Source organism: Rhinoraja longicauda, chromosome 30, assembly GCF_053455715.1.
Source record: "Rhinoraja longicauda isolate Sanriku21f chromosome 30, sRhiLon1.1, whole genome shotgun sequence".
NCBI classification, from domain to species: domain Eukaryota; kingdom Metazoa; phylum Chordata; class Chondrichthyes; order Rajiformes; family Arhynchobatidae; genus Rhinoraja; species Rhinoraja longicauda.
The window spans coordinates 17657278-17678562 of record NC_135982.1 but is presented as its reverse complement, the minus strand read 5'-3'; the positions used below and the strand labels follow the sequence as shown (position 1 = coordinate 17678562).

General features: G+C 46.5%; 1 protein-coding gene across 2 annotated transcripts in view; it reads left to right on the top strand.

The window, feature by feature from the left end:
* The first annotated feature begins 1514 nt into the window (after positions 1–1514).
* Positions 1515–21285, top strand: part of LOC144607929 (alkaline phosphatase-like) — a 68448-nt gene continuing 48677 nt past the window's right edge. The window contains exons 1-2 of one of the 2 annotated variants that reach the window (XM_078425071.1): positions 1515–1769; positions 14376–14488. The gene's annotated coding sequence lies outside the window, so the exon portion shown is untranslated. Of the gene's footprint in view, positions 1770–2776; positions 2923–14375; positions 14489–21285 lie in introns of those variants that run through there. The other variant, XM_078425072.1, reaches the window with a different exon arrangement.

Here is a 21285-nt window from a genome sequence, read left to right as displayed (position 1 = left end):
GTGGGAGAAAGACAGACGGAGATTGGCAGCATCTCGGGAGAGAAGGAATGGGTGACGTTTTGGGTCGAGACCCTTCTTCAGACCAGTCTGAAGAAGGGTCTCGAACAGAAACGTCACCGAGTCGGAAGAAGGGTCTCGACCCGAAACGTCACCCATTCCTTCTCTCCCGAGATGCTGCCTGACCTGCTGAGTTACTCCAGCATTTTGTGAATAAATCGATTTGTACCAGCATCTGCAGTTATTTTCTTATAAGACAGACGGAGAGTCTGGGTGCGAGTTCATCCTCCATTTCTGGGAATATCGGGAAAAGGAAATCAGAATCATTTCACGCCGGGAATGTTGGCCTTAAGGGAAATGAATACAGCAGCTGAGGGCCGGATAAGATGGAAGGACTTAGATGCAGGGAACTGCAGATGCTGGTTTATCAAGAAAGATACAAAGTGCTGGGGCAACTGAGCAGCATCTGTGGAGAAGATGGATAGGCTATGTTACAGATTGAGAGCCTTCCTCAGGACCATGTTCTCCACAGATGCTGCCTGAGTGACCCACTAAGTTACACCCGCATTTTGTGTATTTTTAAGATGGAAAGACACCGCCAGGTACAGACCACGCTTGGAGCCTTTACAATCCAAGATTGAAACAAACTGCAGATGTTGGAAATCTGAAATAACCGCGGGGGGAAACGCTGGAAAGGTTCAGCAGACCAGGCAGCGTATGTGGGCAGGGCCGTCTTAACGCATGGGCCTGATGGGCACTTGCCCGGGGCCCCACGAGCATAGGGGCCCCCATGCTGATCTGTGTATGTTAAGTGACTTGCAATAAATAAATACTACTTTAAAAATGTAGGTTCAATAAGTGCTTTTTTCGCAACATTTTCGGTCCCTAAGTGTTTTTTTCGCAACATTTTCCATCCCTAAGGGCTTCTCACAGCGATCTGTAAGGGCTTTTCGCAACAATGTAGCACCCTAAGTCCATCGCTAAGTGCTTTTCGGTAAATGCTTTTCGCCAGCAGGAGGGGGGGGGGGGGGGGGGGGGGGGGCTGGTAGGGAAAGGGGGGTGGGCAGGGCCGTCTTTACAGCACGGAAACTGTTTCAACACCGATTTTGTTGGAAGTGCCAATAAAATAAATATATGTGAGTAGTTGTCGTAGGGGCCCCAGTACACTGCTTTGCCCGGGGCCCATAATGCTGTAAAGACGGCCCTGTATGTGGGGGAGTGAGAGAAACAGAGTATATTCAGGTCTCAGGTAGAAGTCCCTTCCCCATCTCGACAATCATTCGGTTTAGAGCAGTTGGCATTGAGTCCGACTGGGTGGCGGTTAAACGCGCACCGTGGCAACTTTAATCCCAGAGATGGTCCTCCGGGAATACCCGCCTCACACGCTTAGCCTCTGCGCTGCTCACATCTTTATGGGGAAGAGAAGCAATCGCAGCCAACAAACAAACAAACAGCTCGGCAGTAGATGGAGCTCCGCCTCTGGCCAGACATGTGCGTGTGTATGTGTGTGTGTGTGAGTGTGTGTGTGTGTGTGTGTGTGGGAGGCTGCCAGAAACAATGTGCGAGACCTCCTCCCCCCAAGGGCAGGGAGACTGCCAAGGCTGGACGAGGAGCCCCCCTCTCTATAAAGGAGACAGCCCACTCTCCGGGACTCTCAGCACTCGCTGCTCTCTCCACGGGCAACTCTGACCGAGCGCATTTCACACAAGGGGACCGCTACCTCTCATCTCACCAGCTGCAACAGATTTTTAAAGGGATATACTCCTAGGCAGGTGAGCGCATCGCCAATTAAAAAAATTTTTTTTTGCTACAGAACTATCCAAGTGCATTTTACCCACAACTTCTTGGAATTATCTACCGTTTTACATCTGAATTAACGAGTAAAATCTGCGGATGATTTCTCTTGTTTGATTCTAGATGCAGTGTGCGTGTTGCGTTTTCACGTGTTAGAACTGAACTTTTCAAAAACAGATTAATATCGGGAATAGAGAAGAAATTATTGATTTGCTCCTTCTGGTTTAACGCGTGTCGGGTCGCGGCTGACTTTTCAGAAGAGTCGGGGAGAGAAACGGAGCAAAAAAAATGACTTGTTGAACCGAATTGGAGTATTGGAGAGTATTGGAGACTCGTCCAAGTATTGGAGAGAGGCTTCTGAGATGATTGCAACTGGCAGAACGAAGCAGAACGTCAAAGAAAAGAACTGCAGACGCTGGTACAAATCGGAGGTATTTATTTCACATAATGCTGGAGTAACTCAGCGGGTCAGGCAGCATCTCAGGGGAGAAGGAATGGGAGTCTGAACCCGAGTATCGACCCGAAACGTCGCCCATTCCTTCTCTCCTGAGATGCTGCCTGACCCGCTGAGTTACTCCAGCATTTTGTGAACGAAGCAGAACAATCATTGAAATTCCTCAAAGGTAGACCCAAAATGCTGGAGTAACTCAGCGGGACAGGCAGCATCTCTGGAGAGAAAGGATGGGAGACGTTTCTGGTCGAGACCCTTCATAATATCCCCCAATTTAATTGCCACGGAACAGAATTTTATTTCTCAATGATTGAATACCGTGAGTTGCTAACTTCCATGCCTTGATGCCCGGAGCTGGTACAATTGTATTATTACGCGGGACACATAACTATATCAGAATTGTCCTCGCCTGTTTTTTGTAGACAGTGGCGATCGGATCTAACTGCGCAACGATGACAACAAGAGGGAAATAATATAAGCAATTAGAAATATAAGCATTAGAAAATAATAATGATCACCAAAAAGAGTTGCAAGTCTGAACTAAAAGCTGAAAGTGCTGGAAACACCCAGAGCCTCATGCAACATCTGTGGAGAGAAAACCCCCATTAAGGTGTCAGCTCCAACCACTGTCCCGCACCCGAGACGTGAAGCGCTTCTCTCCTCAGACACTGCCCGACCCGGTGAGTGTTTCCAGCATCTCCCATTGTTTTTGTTCCATCAGAAATCTGAAATGCTTACTGATGCCCATTGAGCGGAATATGAGTTGGTCTCCCACCGTCTTCCCCCCTCCCTCACTTCCACTCGCTCTATTCGTTCCCCTTCCCTCCTTGTTATCGCCGCCCTCTCTTCCCTTTCCATCCCTCTCTCTCTCTCTTTATCTCCCCCCTCGTTCCTCTCTCGTTCCCTCCATCAACTGTCGCACTTCATGAACTCTCGGTCATTCCCCCCCCAACCCTTTCTCACCTCCCACCCCTCGCCCCCTATCTCCTCTCCCCTCATTCTCCTAACCCTCTCTCCTCTCCCCAATCCACTCTACCCTCCCATTCCCCTCTACTCCCCATCCTCTCTCTCGCCCTCCACACTCTCCACTCCCCCTCTACTCCCCATCCTCTCGCCCTCCACACTCTCCCCTTCACTCTGTCTCCCCATCCTCTCTCTCGCCCTCCACACTCTCCACTCCCCCTCTACTCCCCATCCTCTCTCTCGCCCTCCACACTCTCCACTCCCCCTCTACTCCCCATCCTCTCTCTTGCCCTCCACACTCTCCCCTTCACTCTCTCCCCTTCCCTCCTGCACTCTCCCCTTCCCTCCTGTACTCTCCCCTTCCCTCCTGTACTCTCCCCTATGCTGCCCTTGCTCCTCTCTCCTTTCTCCTTCCCCTGCTCTCTTTCCCACTCCACCCTCTCCTCTCTCTACTGCCTCCCTCCCTCTCCTCTTCCTTCTATCTTTTCTCCTTTTCCTCTATATTCCTTCCCACCCGCTGTCACTTTCTCTCCTCCATTACCTTCTTTTATGTACATAAATCTGATTCATATGATTATACCTGATTCATACATCTTTTCATAAGGTCATGAATGATCGGAGCAGAATTAGGCCATTCGGCCCATCATGTCTACTCTGCCACTCAAACATGGCTGATCTATCTCTCCTTCCTAACCCCATTCTCCTGCCTTCTCCCCATAACTCCTGACACCCATACTAATCAAGCATCCATTTATCTCACCCTCTTCCCACCCCTTCTTCCTTTTGCGCTCTTTCCTCTCCCTTCTCTCTCTCCCTCTCACTCTCTCAAGTTCAGATAATCCCAAACCTCTTTCTCTCTGCTTCTTACCTACCCAGGTCATCTTACACACGAGTTTATTTCCATTCCCCTGACCCCTATCATTCAGTTTCTTTCCTTTCCTTCATCACCTTCACTTGCTCATTACCCACCCCTCTCCCTACTCCCCACCACCTGTTCCCACCACCACCCCTCCCTCTGGTTCTAAACTTTTCCACCCACCTTCCTTTCTCAGCAGATTCCACCATCTACAGCCTTTTGTCTTCTCCTTTGTTATCACCTCCAGCCTTTGAACCTATCTCCACCCTTCTTTCCGCAACCTGGCTCACCTGCCAATTCTCAGTCTGCCAACTTCTCAGTCTGAAGAAGGGTCTCGAGCTGAAACGTCACCAGAGATGCTGCCTGTCCCACTGAGTTACTCCAGCATTTTGTGTCTACCTTCGGTTTAAACCAGCATCTGCAGTTCCTTCCTCCACATTTCATCTACCAATTACTCCCTTCTAAGGTGGTGCCGCCTATCACATTGCCAGTTATTGCCCCCAACCCTTCCCCTCACCTCTGTCTACCAGCTCTCCCCTCTCGATTCCAGTTTTTAAAAATGGTCCTGACCCGAAGCGCCATCTGTCTGTTTTCCTCCACAAATGCCAACCTGTCCTGCTCAGTTCCTTGAGTAACGTTTAGCACGGGGTGGAACACAAAATCTATTTGAAGTAATATTGGCACAAGTGAAGCGTGAACACTTTCAATTATTGCTTTTCTGTATCGGCGAAGATGCATTAAAATTAACAGATAATTTAAGGGATAATTACCAGCTTAAACTTCTTCCGTGGTGAGTTTAATGCGTGATAAATGTGCAAGTTCAGCAAAGCCTAATGATAATGTGAAGTGGGTGGGTGAGCCAACCTGTCTGATTCAATAGCAGAGAGCACCATGAGTGGCACAGCAGTGTCTGGAGATCGCAGTTTATGCTTTGGATTCCCAACAATGTGCAGCCAGTTTTCGCGACCATTAACGTACCTTGTTTCCAGCAAGAATTGATCCCACCCAAAGAGATGTAGGAAGTTCTTAAAGTGCAGCAGTGATCTCCTGGGCTGCAGATGCTCCTCAAGGGCGGTGCCTTCCCTACGAATAGAACCTGTGCCGTCCGACAGGTGGACTGAACCACAACGGAGGTAGTTGTGTGCCAGTGAGGGTACCAGAGAAGTTGCACACTCAGCGGATGCCCAAAGATATCCACACAGTGCGGAGAAGGGGTGGAGAGAGGGGCAGAATGGGGAGAGGGGCGGAACAGAAATTGTTCGGGGGACATTGACATTGACAGTTGACATTGTAAGTGTTTTACACACAGGGCAAGGAATCCCTTACTTTCACAGCAGCTGTTTGCTTTCCCCACCTCTTTGAGGCTGGTGTAGTGGCGCAGCAGGTGGTGCTGCTGCCTCACAGGGCCAGAGACCTGACCTCAGGTGCCCTTTGCGTGGAGCGTGCACGTTCCCTTTGTGACTGTCATATGTTGAAAGACTGGCGCGGCTAGGCTTGTACACACTGGAATTTAGAAGGATGAGAGGGGATCTTATCGAAACGTATAAGATTATTAAGGGGTTGAACACGTTAGAGGCAGGAAACATGTTCCCAATGTTGGGGGAGTCCAGAACCAGGGGCCACAGTTTAAGAATAAGGGGGTAGCCATTTAGAACGGAGATGAGGAAGAACTTTCTCACTCAGAGAGTTGTGAAGCTGTGGAATTCTGTGCCTCAGAAGGCAGTGGAGGCCAATTCTCTGAATGTATTCAAGAGAGAGTTAGATAGAGCTCTTAAGGATAGCGGAGTCAGGGGGTATGGGGAGAAGGCAGGAACGGGGTACTGATTGAGAATGATCAGCCATGATCACATTGAATGGTGGTGCTGGCTCGAAGGGCCGAATGGCCTACTCCTGCACCTATTGTCTATTGTCTATTGTCTAATGTGACCCACGAGGTTTTCCACTGGATGCACTGGTTTCCTCCCACATCCCAAAGATGTCCTGTTTTTAGGTCAATTGGCCGCTGTAAAATTGCCCCTAATGTGCAGGGAGAGGATGCAAAGGTGGGATAACATAGAACTAGTGTGAAAGGGTAATCAATGGTCAGCGTGGACTCAGTGGAACAAAGGGCCTGTTTCCACACTGTATCTCTAAACTAAACTAAACTAAACTAAAAGCTTAACGCTCTCATAAAGACAAAGAGTTGCAGCACGGAAACAGACCCTTCGGACCAACTAGTCCATGCCGACTTAGATGCCCATCTAAGCAAATCCTATTTGCCTGCGTTTGACTCATATCCTTGTAAACATTTCCTATCCATGTACCTGCACAAATGTCTTTTGAAAGTTATTATTGTACTTGTCTCAACTACTGTTTGGAAATTTGTGCCGTATACCCACCCTAGTGTGAAAAGGTTGCCCTTCTGGTACCTATTAAATGTAGTTTAGTTTAGAGAAACAGGGCGGAAACAGGCCCTTCGGCCCACTGAGTCTGTGCTGACCAGCAATCGCCGTACACCAGAACTATCCAAAACAGTAGGGACAATTTACAATTTTTTAACGAAGCCAATTAGCCTTCAAATCTGTACATCTTTGGAGCATGGGAGGAAACCGGAGCACCGGGAGAAAACCCACATGGTCAAGGGGAGAACAGAGAACAATGAACAATCTTTCACCTCTCACCTTAAACCCATGCCCTTTAGTTCTTGATTCCTCGTCCTTTAAGTTTTGGGTTCCTCCTTCATTCTGTTCAATCTCTTATTGGACTGTGTTTGATGTCTGCATCATTCTGACGGTCACGACCCCGAAAGGTCGCCCGTTCCCTCTCTCCGGAGATGCTGCCTGCCCCACTGAGTTCCTCCAGCTTTTTGTGTCTTCCTTCTGACTCTCTGTGGATCTTGGGATGACTAATTATTGCAATCGAGCGGCTGTAATGAGATTAATAGCTAATTTCAAAGCCTTGCAGACGGCAGTGTCAAAACCTGAAAAAGAACCCAGTGTAATTGCCACCACTCAGACGGAGGTGAAACACAGCAAACCATTAAACCGTCAACTGCAAATGATGAATAATAGGATGCCGAAGTAATCTGAGGGCAGGTTACACTGCTGAATTCTCAACCACAATTGGTTCCTGAATTAAAGCCTATAAATAGTTTCTGTGAAGAATTGGATGATTCAAGTCAAGTCGAGTTTATTGTCACTTGCACAAGTACATGTACAATGAGAAACTTGCTTGCAGCAGCATCTCGGGCGTGTAGACTCAGACAGACACACAAAAACATTAATTATACATAAATCACGCATAAAACCTTTGCAAGAACACCTACAATTTTGCAAGACCCCACATTAAACTTTTGCCTGAAAAAGAATATTCGAGGGTCAGTTTCTTCCCAGCTGTCATCAGGCAACTGAATCATCCTACCTACAACTAGAGAACAGTGCCGAACTGCTACCTACCTCATTGGAGACCCTCGGACTGTTTTTGATCGGACTTTACCGGCTTTATCTTGCACCAAACATTATTCATTATCCACATTATTCCCTTTATCATGCATCTTATACACTGCAGATTGCTCGATTGTAAGCATGCATTGTCTTTCCGCTAGGTGGTCAGCGCGCAACAAAAGCTTTTCACTGTAGCTCGGTACACCTGACACAAAGTGAACTCAAACTAAACTCAAAGGGAGGGTTGGGTCGGATAAATTGGTTAACATGGGGCATCATCCACCAGGTGGGTGAATACCATCACTCCCTACTCTGGGCATTGCCATTGCTCAATGAAGTTGCTTAGTAGGTGACAGACACTCCTTTTAGCTTGAAGTCAATGATCCAGGGCAGAGATTTACTCAGGAGCCCAGAATAGAAGCAGAGGCAGGAGCCGAGGTGACACTTCCTCTTGGATTGGAAGAGAAGCAGCCCCCCTTCTGGGTCTTGGCAATGGGCTGTTGCATGAGAACATACCGTGAGAGAAACCCAACACTATGGACCCCGTGAAGGGGTGAAATGAATTGGCCATTGTGCTGTTGGCTCTGGCTCCACTGAGCGTGACATTCACCCATGTATGCATGGGTTCTCACAGTGTAAATGGAGTAAAGACCACTGGTGGGGTTATATTAACATGGAAAAATGTTCAGAGGGCAGGAAACAAAGATGGAATAAACGAGTCGTTTTCACATCAGCAGGCACTTCATGGTGGGGTGCTACAGGAATTGCTGTTGCCCCCCCCCCCCAGCTATTTACCTTACATAGTAATTATTCCAGATGAAAGGACAGGGTGTTCTGGAGCGAAGCTTTCTGGCTGCACCGAGCTAATAGGGAAAATCAGCTGTGAGGATACAGAGAACCAGCTAAGGAATGCAGACAGGCCGGCCCATGGGGAGAAGGGTGGGAGATGAAATATAATGTGGGAAGATGTGAAGTCATTCATTTTGGTAGGACTAATAGTCATTTAGAATATTTAAAAATAGAGAGAAACTGGTAAATGCAAGTAGTTAGGGTGGCAAATGATACATCCGTTACTGAATGAGTTGGAAAACAAGAGGAGGGAAGTCTGGTTGAAGATGCCCAGGGTTTTGTTGAGACCGCACGTGGGCTACATGGTCCAGCTTTCAGCTCCTTGCCCGAGCATGGATAAACTGGCCTTGGAGATGGTGCATGGGGGTGGAGATGGTGGAGATGGTGGAGGGGGAGTGGATGACGAGGATGGAGGGAGGGGAAAGAAAGGTGTACATTGAAGGGGGGGGGGGGGGGGGTTGGTGAGAAGGGAGGAGGAGTGTTTGCTGGCTGTCCTGGTGTGTAGAAGTGTGTAGGCAAGTACAGATCTAGTCATGATCCAATTTCTTTCCGGAACATCGGAGGTTGAGGGGAGACTTGATAGAAGTATATAAAATAATGAGAGGCGTAGATAGGATAGCAGTCAGTACTTTTTCCCCAGGGTGGAAAAGTCCAACGCTAGAGGGCAAAGCTATAAGGTGAGAGGGGAAAGTTTATTGCAGATGTGCGGAGTAAGTTTTGTTACACAGAGAGTGGTGGAGGCCTGGAATGCATTGCCAGGGGTGATGGTGTGCCAGATACGTCAGTGGTGCTTAGGAGGCTTTTAGATAGGCACATGAAAGCACAGGGAATAGAGGGATATGGATTATATACGTATAGGTTGATGAGATCGGTTTAACTTGGCATCATGTTTGGCACAAACATTGTGGGCCGAAGGGCCTGTTCCTGTGCTGTACTGTTATCTGTCCTAATTGAATCATGGGCCAGGTTTGTGTGGGCCATTTGACCCCCTTCTATTTCTGTTTCATGTGTTCTTGTGGCTGTTGGGTTGCCTGGGAAGTCACCGCGTTGTGATTGCGAAAGTGTAAATGGCTGACCAGGTATCCAATGCAGGTATTTATTCACAAAATGCTGGAGTAACTCAGCAGGTCAGGCAGCATCTCGGGAGAGAAGGAATGGGTGACGTTTCGGGTCGAGACCCTTCTTCAGACTGATGTCAGGGGGGCGGATATAGGTGGAGACAGGAAGATAGAGGGAGATCTGGGAAGGGGGAGGGGAAGAGAGGGACAGAGGAACTATCTAAAGTTGGAGAAGTCAATGTTCATACCACTGGGCGAAATATGAGGTGCTGTTCCTCCAATTTCCGGTGGGACTCACTATGGCACTGGAGGAGGCCCATGACAGAAAGGTCAGACTGGGAATGGGAGGGGGAGTTGAAGTGCTCAGCAACCGGGAGATCAGACTTGTTAACGCGGACCGAGCGCAGTTGTTGAGCGAAGCGATCGCCGAGCCTGCGTTTGGTTTCGCCGATGTAAATAAATTGACATCTGGAGCAGCGGATGCAATAGATGAGGTTGGAGGAGGTGCAGGTGAACCTCTGTCTCACCTGGAAGGACTGTTTGGGTCCTTGGATGGAGTTGAGGGGGGAGGTAAAGAGACAGGTGTTGCATCTCGTGCGGTTGCAGGGGAAAGTGCCCGGGGATGGGGTGGTTTGGGTAGGAAGGGACGAGTGGACCAGGGAGTTACGGAGGGAACGGTCTCTGCGGAACGCAGAAAGGGGAGGGGATGGGAAGATATGGCCAGTGGTGGGGTCCCGTTGTAGGTGACGGAAATGTTGGCGGATGATTTGTTGCCTCACCTGGGCACCGAGGCATAGGTATCCAATGAAGATGGATGCAGATGGAATGTATGGATGCAGGAAGAAATATAAAGAAGACAGGGAGACTTGCATTCATGGAATGTGTTTCAGAACATTGGGTGGTCAGAGTGCACTTTCCAAAGAATAATGTATTTTGAAAACATCTTTACTGTTTTGACGTAGAAAGCCATTTTAGCCAATTTGCCCAAACCACACCATTTTGCTTTGTGATGTTCTTTGAGGGGAAATGTTGGCTGTGGCGACAGACTTTGAGCAGGGGATTCATGTCGGAAACTAAACGAGATAAAGTACAGGCTGATGTCCCAGTGGAGCCACACTCTCAGAGGTGCTGTCTTTTTGAACAAGTGTTAATCCAAGTTTCTCCCTGCTCGTGAGTCTCCTAAAAATCTATTGGGATTTCCTCACCGTGGTAAATGTGGCAGACAATCTGCACATCGCAAGCTCCTATAGTACGAGAATATGTGGAAAAAAAAAATCCTTCAAGTAATAACTTATTTTAGCTGGAGCCACCATGGAAAATTAAAACAGAAAAATGCTGGAAAACTCAGTAGATCAGGAGAGAGGAGCAGGGTAGTGCAGCAGTAGAGTTGCTGCCTTACAGCAACAGAGACCCGGGTTGGATCCTGACTACGGGGTGCTGTCTAGACGGAGTTTGTACGTTCTCTCCGTGACCTGCGTGGGTTTTCCCCGGGTGCTCCGGTTTCCTCCCACATTCCAAAGACGTGCAGGTTTGTGGCTTGATCGGCTTTGGTAAAGATGGTAAATTGTCCCAGGTGTGTAGGACAGTGCTCGTGTATGGGGGATTGTTGGTCGGTGCAGACTCGGTGGGCCAAAGGGCCTGTTTCAGCGCCGTATCACTAAACTAAATTAAACTAAAACTAAAATAAACGAATTTTAGCCGGAACACGATGGAAAATCAAAACAGAAAATATCGGAATACGCAGCAGGTCAGGAGTCAGAATCAGAATCAACATTTCAGTTTGCTGACATCATCTCTCCGCAGACGCTGCCTTACCTGCCGTGTATTATCTTTCTTTTGCGATGAGTGAGCTGTTCCGGGAGGACAATGAGTGGGATAGTACTCAGTAATATCAGTTTTGACTTCTAGTGTCTGCAACTTTTTACTTCCCAACCATGAGATATTCCCAAGCTCATCTTCAAAGTAACACCATAGGATCTGTTACGTTCACCTGAACGATCTCTGCGTTACAATGTATCTGAGAGAAGCCGTGCAGCTCAGCAGTGCAGCTCACACTCAGCCCATGTCTGGGGTATGACCTGCGTCACCGGCAACAATGCATCCCTGTGTGGTACCTCAGCTGCACGGAGGCAGAAAGGAAAGCTCTTCAGCGGGTAGTCCATAGAGCTCAGAGGACCATCGGAACACAGCTACCAGCCTTGGGGGGCATCTACAACACACGATGCCTCAGAAAAGCCACCAGCATCCACAAAGACTCTTCACACCCTTGCAACAGTCTGTTCGAACTCTTTCCATCGGGCAGACGATACAAGGCCTTCTACGCCCGCACCTCCAGACTCAGGAACAGCTTCAACCCCAGGGCCATAGCTGCTATGAACTGGTCCTGCTGAGCCAGATGGTCAAAACGCACAGTGATTCGGCACAGATCTACTTGCACTTTATTCTGTCTTAAAACTGTTACAATTTGTTCCGTTGGGTTGTTGTTGTTTAAATTAATTAAATTATTGCATCGTATGGGAGGCGCATTCCCAATCTCGTTGTACCCCTGTACAATGACAATAAAGATATATTGTATTGTATTGTATTGTATTCCTCGACAAGCTCAATGCGCTCTGTGCCCGTTTGTGCAGAAGCTCGGTGGGATGGGGCCATCTGGCTCGACAGCTTCGGGTGCATCCGTACCCATGGTCACTGCGGCGGATGTCGGATCGGAGTGAATCCACGGGAAGAGACTGGCCCGGATGGAGTCCCCGACCCTGTTAGTCATTGACTTCAGGAAGTGGGGTGGAGTTCATGTCCCAGTCTGCATCAATGGTGCTGAAATAGGGAAGATTGAAAGCTTCAAGTTCTGACGTGTAAATATCACAAAGAATTTGTTTTGGTCCGACCATATTGATGCTACAGTCAAGCAAGCACACCAAACCCTCTACTTCAGCAGGGAAGATAAATTCCGCATAAATTCCAATGACGCTTACCGATTTCTAAGATGCACCTTAAAAAGCATCTTATTCAGATGCATTACAGCTTGGTATAGCAACTGCTCTGTCCAAGACTGTAAAAGATTGCACTGAGTTGTGAATGTAGGCCAGTCCATCACGCAGGCCAGCCTTCGCCCATCGACTCCATCTATACTTCATACTGGCTCAGCAAAGCATCCAAAACAATCACGGACCACCCGCGCCCTGGTCAACCTCTCGTCTCCCCTCCCCCATCGGGCAGGAGATACAAAAGTTCAAAAGCTCCTACCACCATATTCAAGAACAACTTCTTCCCCACTGTTATCAGACTCTTGAACAGATCTGTCGTGTGCTAGGGATGAAACCCAATCTTCCAACCATCTTCGTTGCAGCCATTGCACTTTTTAAAAACCCTGCACTTTCTCTGCAGCTGCAACACTATACTTCTCACGCTGTTTTCTTTCCCTTTTGCTCTACATGTTGTACTCATGCATGTCATGATTTCCCAGACTAGCCCGCAAAAACAAAGTTTATCACTATCTCGATACACGTGACAATATAGAATCAATCCCAAGAGGAGGGGGATAGCCAACAACAGATGGAGAGGGTGCAATGAAAAGTGGTTGAGAGAGTGAGAGACACAGCACATTCTTCACTGTTAACATGTTAACGTTAAAATGGAAATTGCAGAGAATTGTGGACGCAGCCCAGACCATCATACCAACCAATCTCCCTTCCTTTGACTCCATATACACCTTGCATTGCCTCTGCAAGGCCACCAGTTTTGTCAAGGATGTGTCACATCCTGGCACTTCTCCCCTCTCCCACCAGACGAGAGGTATAGAAGTGTGAAAACGTTCATTCAGAGTCGGTTTCTACCCAGCTGTTATCAGGCAACGGATCCCACCAACAACTAGAGAGCAGTCCTGGGCCACTCCCTGTATCATTGGAAATCCTCAGACTATCTTTAATCGGACTTTCCTGGACTTTATCTTGCACTAAATGTCATTCACGTCATTCCCTTTTTCATGTCTTTGCATACTGTGGACGGCTCGATTGAAATCATATATTGCCTTTCCACTGACTGGTTAGCATGCAACAAAAACCTTTCACTGTACCTTGTTACACTTGACAATAAACTAAACACAAACTCAAACAAAAATGCCAAAATGTCTGCTGATGTGCTGATCTTCGTATCCTCGTATTAGGAGTAGTAGTTGTTATTAGTAGTAGCTTAGTATAGTGTCTGCACAGGCTTCAGTAGAAGAAGGCAGTGAAGGCCAATTCACTGAATGTTTTCAAGAGAGAGTTAGATTTAGCTCTTAGGGCTGATGCAATCAAGGGATATGGGGAGAAAGCTGGAACGGGGTACTGATTTTGGATGATTAGCCATGATTATAGTGAATGGCAGTGCTGGCCCGAAGGGTCAAATGGCCTACTCCTGCACCTATTTTCTACGTTTCTATGTTTCTAGTCACTGTGAGGGCACATGTGGTGTCTGTTAATGCTGTGCTGCTTTTAATCAGTGCCTTTGTCACATCCTTGGCAGTGGCACATTAAAAGATTGCTCAGCTGTGTTTCTCCTTGCTGTGAAATGGGATTTTGAAACCCCTCTCTCCCCCACCACCTCCCCCCTGCCTCCCAGGAAACCCCCACAGCTTTGTGCCAGGCCTCCGGTTCACTTCCTGTGTCTGATCTTTTTTATTTCGCAGCCTTTCCTCCGACCCTCCAATGAGGCACCTTAATTATTCCCCTGAACGGTCCACACATTAGTGGCAGTACAGTGGACCTGCACAATTACAATCGAGAGTTCAATTTGCAACATTCCCAACGTGCCAAAGGAAGATTCCATTCGAAAATAGCTACTGGACAGGAATCATTTAGATCAGTCCTGAAACCCTTTGTCTGTGCTCTGAAAGCCAAATTCTTTGTGTTTGTCAGTGAGGAGGAACTGTTATTCTAAAGAAGAGACTATAAACACATAACCACACCACAGAGTCATGAACTCAAACTCTGCTCTGCTTTCAGGCTGATCCCGAAAGTTTTTCGTGCTCTGAATCTGAGACCGGCCACGAGTTGCTTCACAGATCATCAACACACCCCTTGGATTACAGGAGGACTGCAGTTTATAGACCAGAGAAGTAAGTGATTCTTTTCCCTCATTCATTTTAATGAAGTGTATTATAACCGTGTTGTGTAGACTGGTGCCAGCTGAGTGGCAATGCTTCCTTGTTAAGATATGCATCATTATTCTCTTCTCAGTCACTCAACTCCTTCCCCCTTTCCTCTGAGACCATCTGCTCTCAGCTATCTGCCAACGCAGAGATAAACCATCTGCTTGAGGTGTTGGAATAACTCCCCCAAGAGGTTTAACACGACTCCCCTTTGCTATTCCCGCAGAGTGCAAGGCTTTACACAACTCACTGCCCAGTCTGCTCTACACAGATTGCTTCCGTTGGCTACCATTCACTGCACTTTGCTCTTTTCCATCTTCTTCTGAGAGGGCGTGTGGGGACCTCGGGCAGCAGTAAGTGTTGCTCAGAAGTTGCAGCTCATGACTCTGTTCCAGACTGCTGTGGCGGAAGCCCCATCCAGGTGACCTCTGCTCAAACATCCCAGTTCACGACCAAAGGGGCTTCATCAGTGTTAAATAGTGGCCTGTCACACAGTCAAATGTGAGACGATTGAAAGGGATATCCATGCATTGTCATTTAGTGCGGCACAATGACGCAGCGGCAGAGTTGCTGCCTGACAGCACCACAGACTGGGGTTCGATCCTGACTGCTGGAACTGTTTGTACGGAGTTTGCAAGTTCTCCCTGTGACCGCGCGGTTTTCCTCCGGGTGCTCCGGTTTCCTCCCACATTTCAAAAAGGTGCAGGTTATCGGTTAATTGGCTTCTGGTAATTGTCCCTAGTGTGTTGGATAGTAGTGTTTGGATCGGCGTGGACTGGGTGGACTGAAGGGCCTGTTTCCACATTGTATTCCTAAACTAAACTAAACTATGTCTGATCACTGAGAGTCTTTTCACAAAATAAACTAACGGATCGAATAAGATGTCAGTTCAGAGTAACACGCATGCATTTCTTTTGTGGTTATTATATTGCCACTAGTAATGTAGAAAGAGAGTGTTCTTGATAACAACTGAAGGAGTTCTGGTCACCTGTCTATAGGATGGATGTAATTAAGTTAGGAGGGGTTCAGATGAGATTTGCCAGAATGTTATCTGTACTTGAGTTATAGGGAGAGGTTGTATAGGCCGATAATTTTTCTTCAGAGCACAGGAGGCTGAGGGGTGACCTTACTGAGGTGTGCAGGATTTTGAGGGGCACAGATACAGTGAGCACTCAGTCTGTTCCCTGGGTAGAGGATTCTAAAACTAGAGAGCATAGGCTCAAGGTGAGAAGGGTGAGATTTAAGAGGGATCTCAGAGACAACTCTTTCACTCAGAGGATAGTCCGTATATGGAATGAGCTGCCAGAGGAAGTTGTAGAAGCGGATACAGTTATGACATTGAAAAGAACTCTGGACTTTTCAGAGGGTCTCGAGGGATATGGATGCAGGGAAATGGGACTAGCCCAGTGCACCAACTTGGTGGGCATGGACAAAGTGGGCCGAAGGGCCTGTTTCTATGCTGTACATCACTGTGACTCTATGATCAGAACTGTGTGGTCTTCTTTGAATGGAGTTTTCAACACTCAAATAAAAGGAGGAACAAGCATAAAGGGTATTAGTTGAAAGCTGGCTGGAAAATGGCATCCTTTGATCTGGGTGACGATGGCTGATTTCGTCTCTCGAAGGGGTTTAACGAACCAGGTGGGTTTGTTGCATTCACAACTTGGTGGCCATCATCACGCATAATTAGTTTTAATAGAAATTCCAGATTATTTACTGGGATTCACATTCTACAACCACCCTGGTGAGATTTGATCTTGGCTATCTCGGCTGTAGTTGGATTACTAGTTGATTGCGGTCACGGCTGCAGGGCCACTATGAACACCCGAATGCAGCATTGCGTCCGAGGAAGGGTCCTGACATGAAACGTCGCCTGCAGATTCCGTCCGCGGATGCCGCCTGTCCTGCTGAGCAAATCCAGCACTTTTGTGTTTTACATAATACAGGATTCCTCTCCTGATTGCTCTGGTATCCTCCCGCATTCCAAAAACGAAACGAAACTAAACGAGATGACACTAAACTAAACTAAACTAGACAGAGAGATCCAAAGAACAGTGCAGCAGTCCTTCAGCAGTGTGCTGGACTACCAGTTTAGAATAGCCTTAGCGTTTAGAATGACTGTCTCCTATTATGAATATTAATGATGAAACATTCTGTGACATTCAAAGAATTTCATATCGACTAAATGATGACTTCCCTGTTACGATAACTCTCCAGGAAATGGCCTCTTGTGCCCTCTTTCAGCATTATTGAACACACTGGCAACAGTTTACTGACTCTGCATTACACTCGATTCAATGTACTTATCTAAACTCCGACACCTGGCACTGCACCCTCTGCTCCACGTCTGATATATTCAAGGCTTTGCAAAGCTGAAATAACATTTCTTCTCTCTGTACTTGTGCGCTCAGATATACGGAGTCTAACACTTCACTCGCATATTTGATTTTTTTTCACCCTCTTCCTGTGACTTTTTGTAAACAGATTATTTAATCCCCCTCCCAGCAAAAGCCTCTCCACAATTTACGCCTCCGTTCACACCGATTACCATGTCACCAGTCCTGTGTCCTTGGCAAACTTGGGCACGTGACTGCTTATTGTGCTCGCTGCATTCCAAATTGAATAGAGCGAATGACTCAAGTCCCATGCAGATGGTCGCGGAACGGCAGTTCTTTCCAATTCTGAAGCCTATACATCATCTTAGACGTACCCATGGTTACAAATGAGGCTGACGGCATTTGGTTGTCAGTAAAACTATAAATCGGTATCTCAACATGTTCAAGTTGCATCGTCTTGAGTGGGTCTCCTCAAACAACTGTCACGAGGCAAACATGTGTATTTTACTGAATTTGTAATTCTCATTTAATTATAATTGATGTTTCTTACCATCTGCATCCTCATTCCTCAGAAACAATGGCTGAGAGTTTAATAAATCTTTTGAAGAGCACTTTCTCCTTTCTTTCTTCAAAAGTTTCCATCGAAGTTTGACTGTCTGTCAAGCATTAGTCATGATCGATGAAGGGGGAACTGTAGAACGAATGATCGACCCAGTCTTCGATTCTATTGAGGCCATGATCTGGGAATCCTATTTCCTCTCCAGGACATTCAATGGCATCTCCCCAGTGAAACACGCTCCTAATATGCCACATTAATGCGGAGGAATTTGCAAAATCAGCAAGGCAGAGGTGTCATGCGAATAAAATTGGATCTTGTACGAGTAAGAATAAAGTCAAGTCAATTTTATTTGTATAGCACATTTAAAAACAACCCACGCTGACCAAAGTGCTGTACATCTGATTAGGTACTAAGGATTAGGTACTAAGAAAAAAAAAGTAGCAACCAAATTGAATTTAAAGCAATTTGGGGGTAATCTGGTAAATCTCCATGCTTGAATGAAAGAGGTCTTGTTCTGGTAGCACAGGAATACGGCCAGTTGTTTGACCTGTACCTCTTTTAACGGCCTGAAATGGTAGAAAGTAAAGCCAGGGATACATATTATCCTTGGCAGGCGTTGGTGCTCCAATGAATTTTACATAGAACCTGCTGACTTATTTGCCCAAATTAATATTGACTGTTTTATGTGTTTCATTCCATTGCTTGCACTGACAAAGGTAATGTAAATCAACCAGCAATGGTGCAAAATGTCACCACTTGTAAGCGAGGCACAGCTCAAAGGCGTTTATATCGCTGACTATGCCTTTCCTAGAAGAGGCATGGCGATGGCATGTTAGATTGAAATCTAAGATTTAGGACATGGTCAAACCTGAATCTCTTATTGCAGCACACCTCTGATAATCTAGCACCCATTTTTTCCCCAGAGATGTAACACGGACCGACCGGGTCCACGTCGACCAATGATCACCCATACACTAGTTCTATCCCACTCATGCTAGGGACGATTTACAGAAGCCAATTAACCTACAAACACACAGGTCTTAGGAATGTGAAAGGAAACGGAACGCTCAGAGAAAAAACCCACGCAGGCACAGGGAGAACGTGCAAACTCTGCACAGACAGCACCCGAGGATAGGATTGTACCCGGGGTCTCTGGTGCCTGTAAGGCAGCAACTCTACCACTGCGACACTGTGCTGCCATGGGCGGCAATTGTTCAGAAATCCTGATGATCCGATATCCGATTCACTTATTAGTCCAGCAAGTTAGCCAGAGGTCTGGAGTACAGCAGATACTGGAGTTTTAATCTGTTTTCTTCAGCAATTATCTTAGAAACATAGAAACAAAGAAACATAGAAAATAGGTGCAGGAGTAAGCCATTCGGTCCTTCGAGCCAGCACCGCCATTCAATATGATCATGGCTGATCATCCAAAATCAGTACCCCGTTCCTGCTTTCTCCCCATATCCCTTGATTCTGTTAGCCCGAAGAGCTATATCTAACTCTCCCCTGAATACATCATTCTTCAATCATGAGGTAATTGAACGTGCATTTTGTTCTTCCCTGATTTTTCCTGCACTTTATTGAAATTCAAAGCCAACTTGAGTTTAGCAGTCACAATAACATGAACGGTCTGAATTCTATAGCCTCTTGCAGCATCATAAATCACTGAGGTTTAATCTTTGGTGTTTGAGCTCCATTGAAAAGACTCAGTAATTCACATCCATGCTATAAAACAGTTTCCTGCTTGGCAATGAGGTCAATTAACTTTGAGGGCTCTATTGTGCTGGACCACACAATTAAATGCCCCCATGCTCAAGTGTGTAACTATTGATTTCTGCAAGTACTGGGGCTAGTTGTTATGTTGCAAGGTGAAGGCTAATGACAAGGGAATAATCCTTTCTGTTTTCTAGTCGTTCAACTACATGGACTATTATTGTTATTATTGCACTATTATTTCTTGTTTTTTTGTGTGTACGTATGTGTGCATGTGCATGTGTGTGTGTGTGTGTGTATATATATATATATACACACACACACACACATATATAGATATATATATATATATATACACACACACATATAGATCATATACAGTATACACATATATATAGATCATATACAGTATATATATATATACACACACACACATATATATATTCACATATATATGATCTATATATGTGTATTTTGTGAGTATGTATATATATATATACATACACTGAACTTTTTTTCTCTCGTTTATTATATTGTTTACACTGTACAATGTTTACATATTCTGTTGTGCTGCTGCAAGTAAGAATTTCATTGTTCTATCTGGGACATATGACATTAAAACATTCGTGACTCTTGACTCTCTTGTCCAGATCTCTAGATGGTATGATGGTGCAGCTAATGAAGCTGCTGCCTCTCCGTGCCAGAGCTCTCTGTGATCACGTGGTTTTCCTTCGGGTGCTCCGCTTCCCCCCCCACCCGCCCCCCCCCCCCCCCCACATCCCAAAGTGGGCAGGGAAGTTAATTAGTCCCTGTAAATTGCCCCTGGTGCTCGGTGAGTGGTAAAATCTGGGGGGAACTGATAGGAATGTGGGAGTAATAAAATGGGTGACTGATGGTCGGCATGGATTTAATGTGCTGAAGTGCCTATTTTGATGCAGTGTGAGCTCTATGAGCAATCAGTACTAAGATGATACATGCAGGAATTAACTATTTTTCTCCAGATCCCCAATAGTTTTGGGGAAGTTCTAGCATTAGTTTAGGTTGTGCATGTTATGCTTGTGGTACGTACAAACACCCCTCCCCCCCCCCCCCCCCCCCCACCATTGTCTGCATCTCCAATCTCCAACACCCTGTACTCAATCCTACGAGACATTATCCATTGCACTCCAGATTTCTAAGTGCATCTTATCAAGCCCCATTATTGAATGCTCATGAATGAACGAATGTATGAATGAATGAATGAATGAATGAGTGATACTTCATTAATATAATCACATATGACATGTCACTGTGAGATTCTTTGCTTTACATACACAAGGTATGCAAAGAGTGGCCACATAGAGGGCGCCGACAAAGTTACAAAGTATTCCATTTGGTCCCTCTTTGTTCTTGGCGCCCCCCCCCCCCACACACACACGCCAGGTCCCGCTTTGTTCTCTCTTTTTCTCCCTTTGTTCTCCCTTTGTTCAGCCTGTACTCGTTATTTTCGGTCAGGTACCCGCCCGTCGGTCCCTGACGTTAAGCGCAGGACAACACGTCATGCGGTTCTGATTGGAATTTGCTTCACCGGAGCTAAGACACACCTTGAGGTGTGGGGAGACTGTCATAATTCCTCTTAGTAATCCAAGAAAAGCACAGCATTTTCATAACATTTATCTCAGCTACACGAATGGAGAGACAGGGAAAGGTGATGAGAGATTAACAGCTCTTTAAATTGCGGTTTAACGCAGCGTTAGAGCCGGCTTTGTGTTTGCCAGCTCAATAATTAGCATAGTTGCAATACATAAACCATTGTGCGAACATTTTTGAAATGGTGCAGTGCTATCAGATAGAATATAAACGCTAATCTTTATTTGAGCATCACAGCCGAGAAGCAGAGACTGGTAGAGAGTACCTTGAGGCCATTCAGCCCATTGTGCCTCTGCTGACTCTTTGAAAGAGCTACTTAATCGATCTCACCCCTCCATGCCCAACCCCCCCCCCACCACCCCCATCAAACTCTTAACCCACCCAAACAATCCCACGCTCCCTTCTATTTCCCCACTACAGATGGGGGCCTACTTTTACCCCATTGCCCTGTAAATTGTTTTTATTCAATACTCGTTCAATTGCTTTTTGAAAGTCACAGGTTGAATCTGCTTTCATGTTTCATCCTG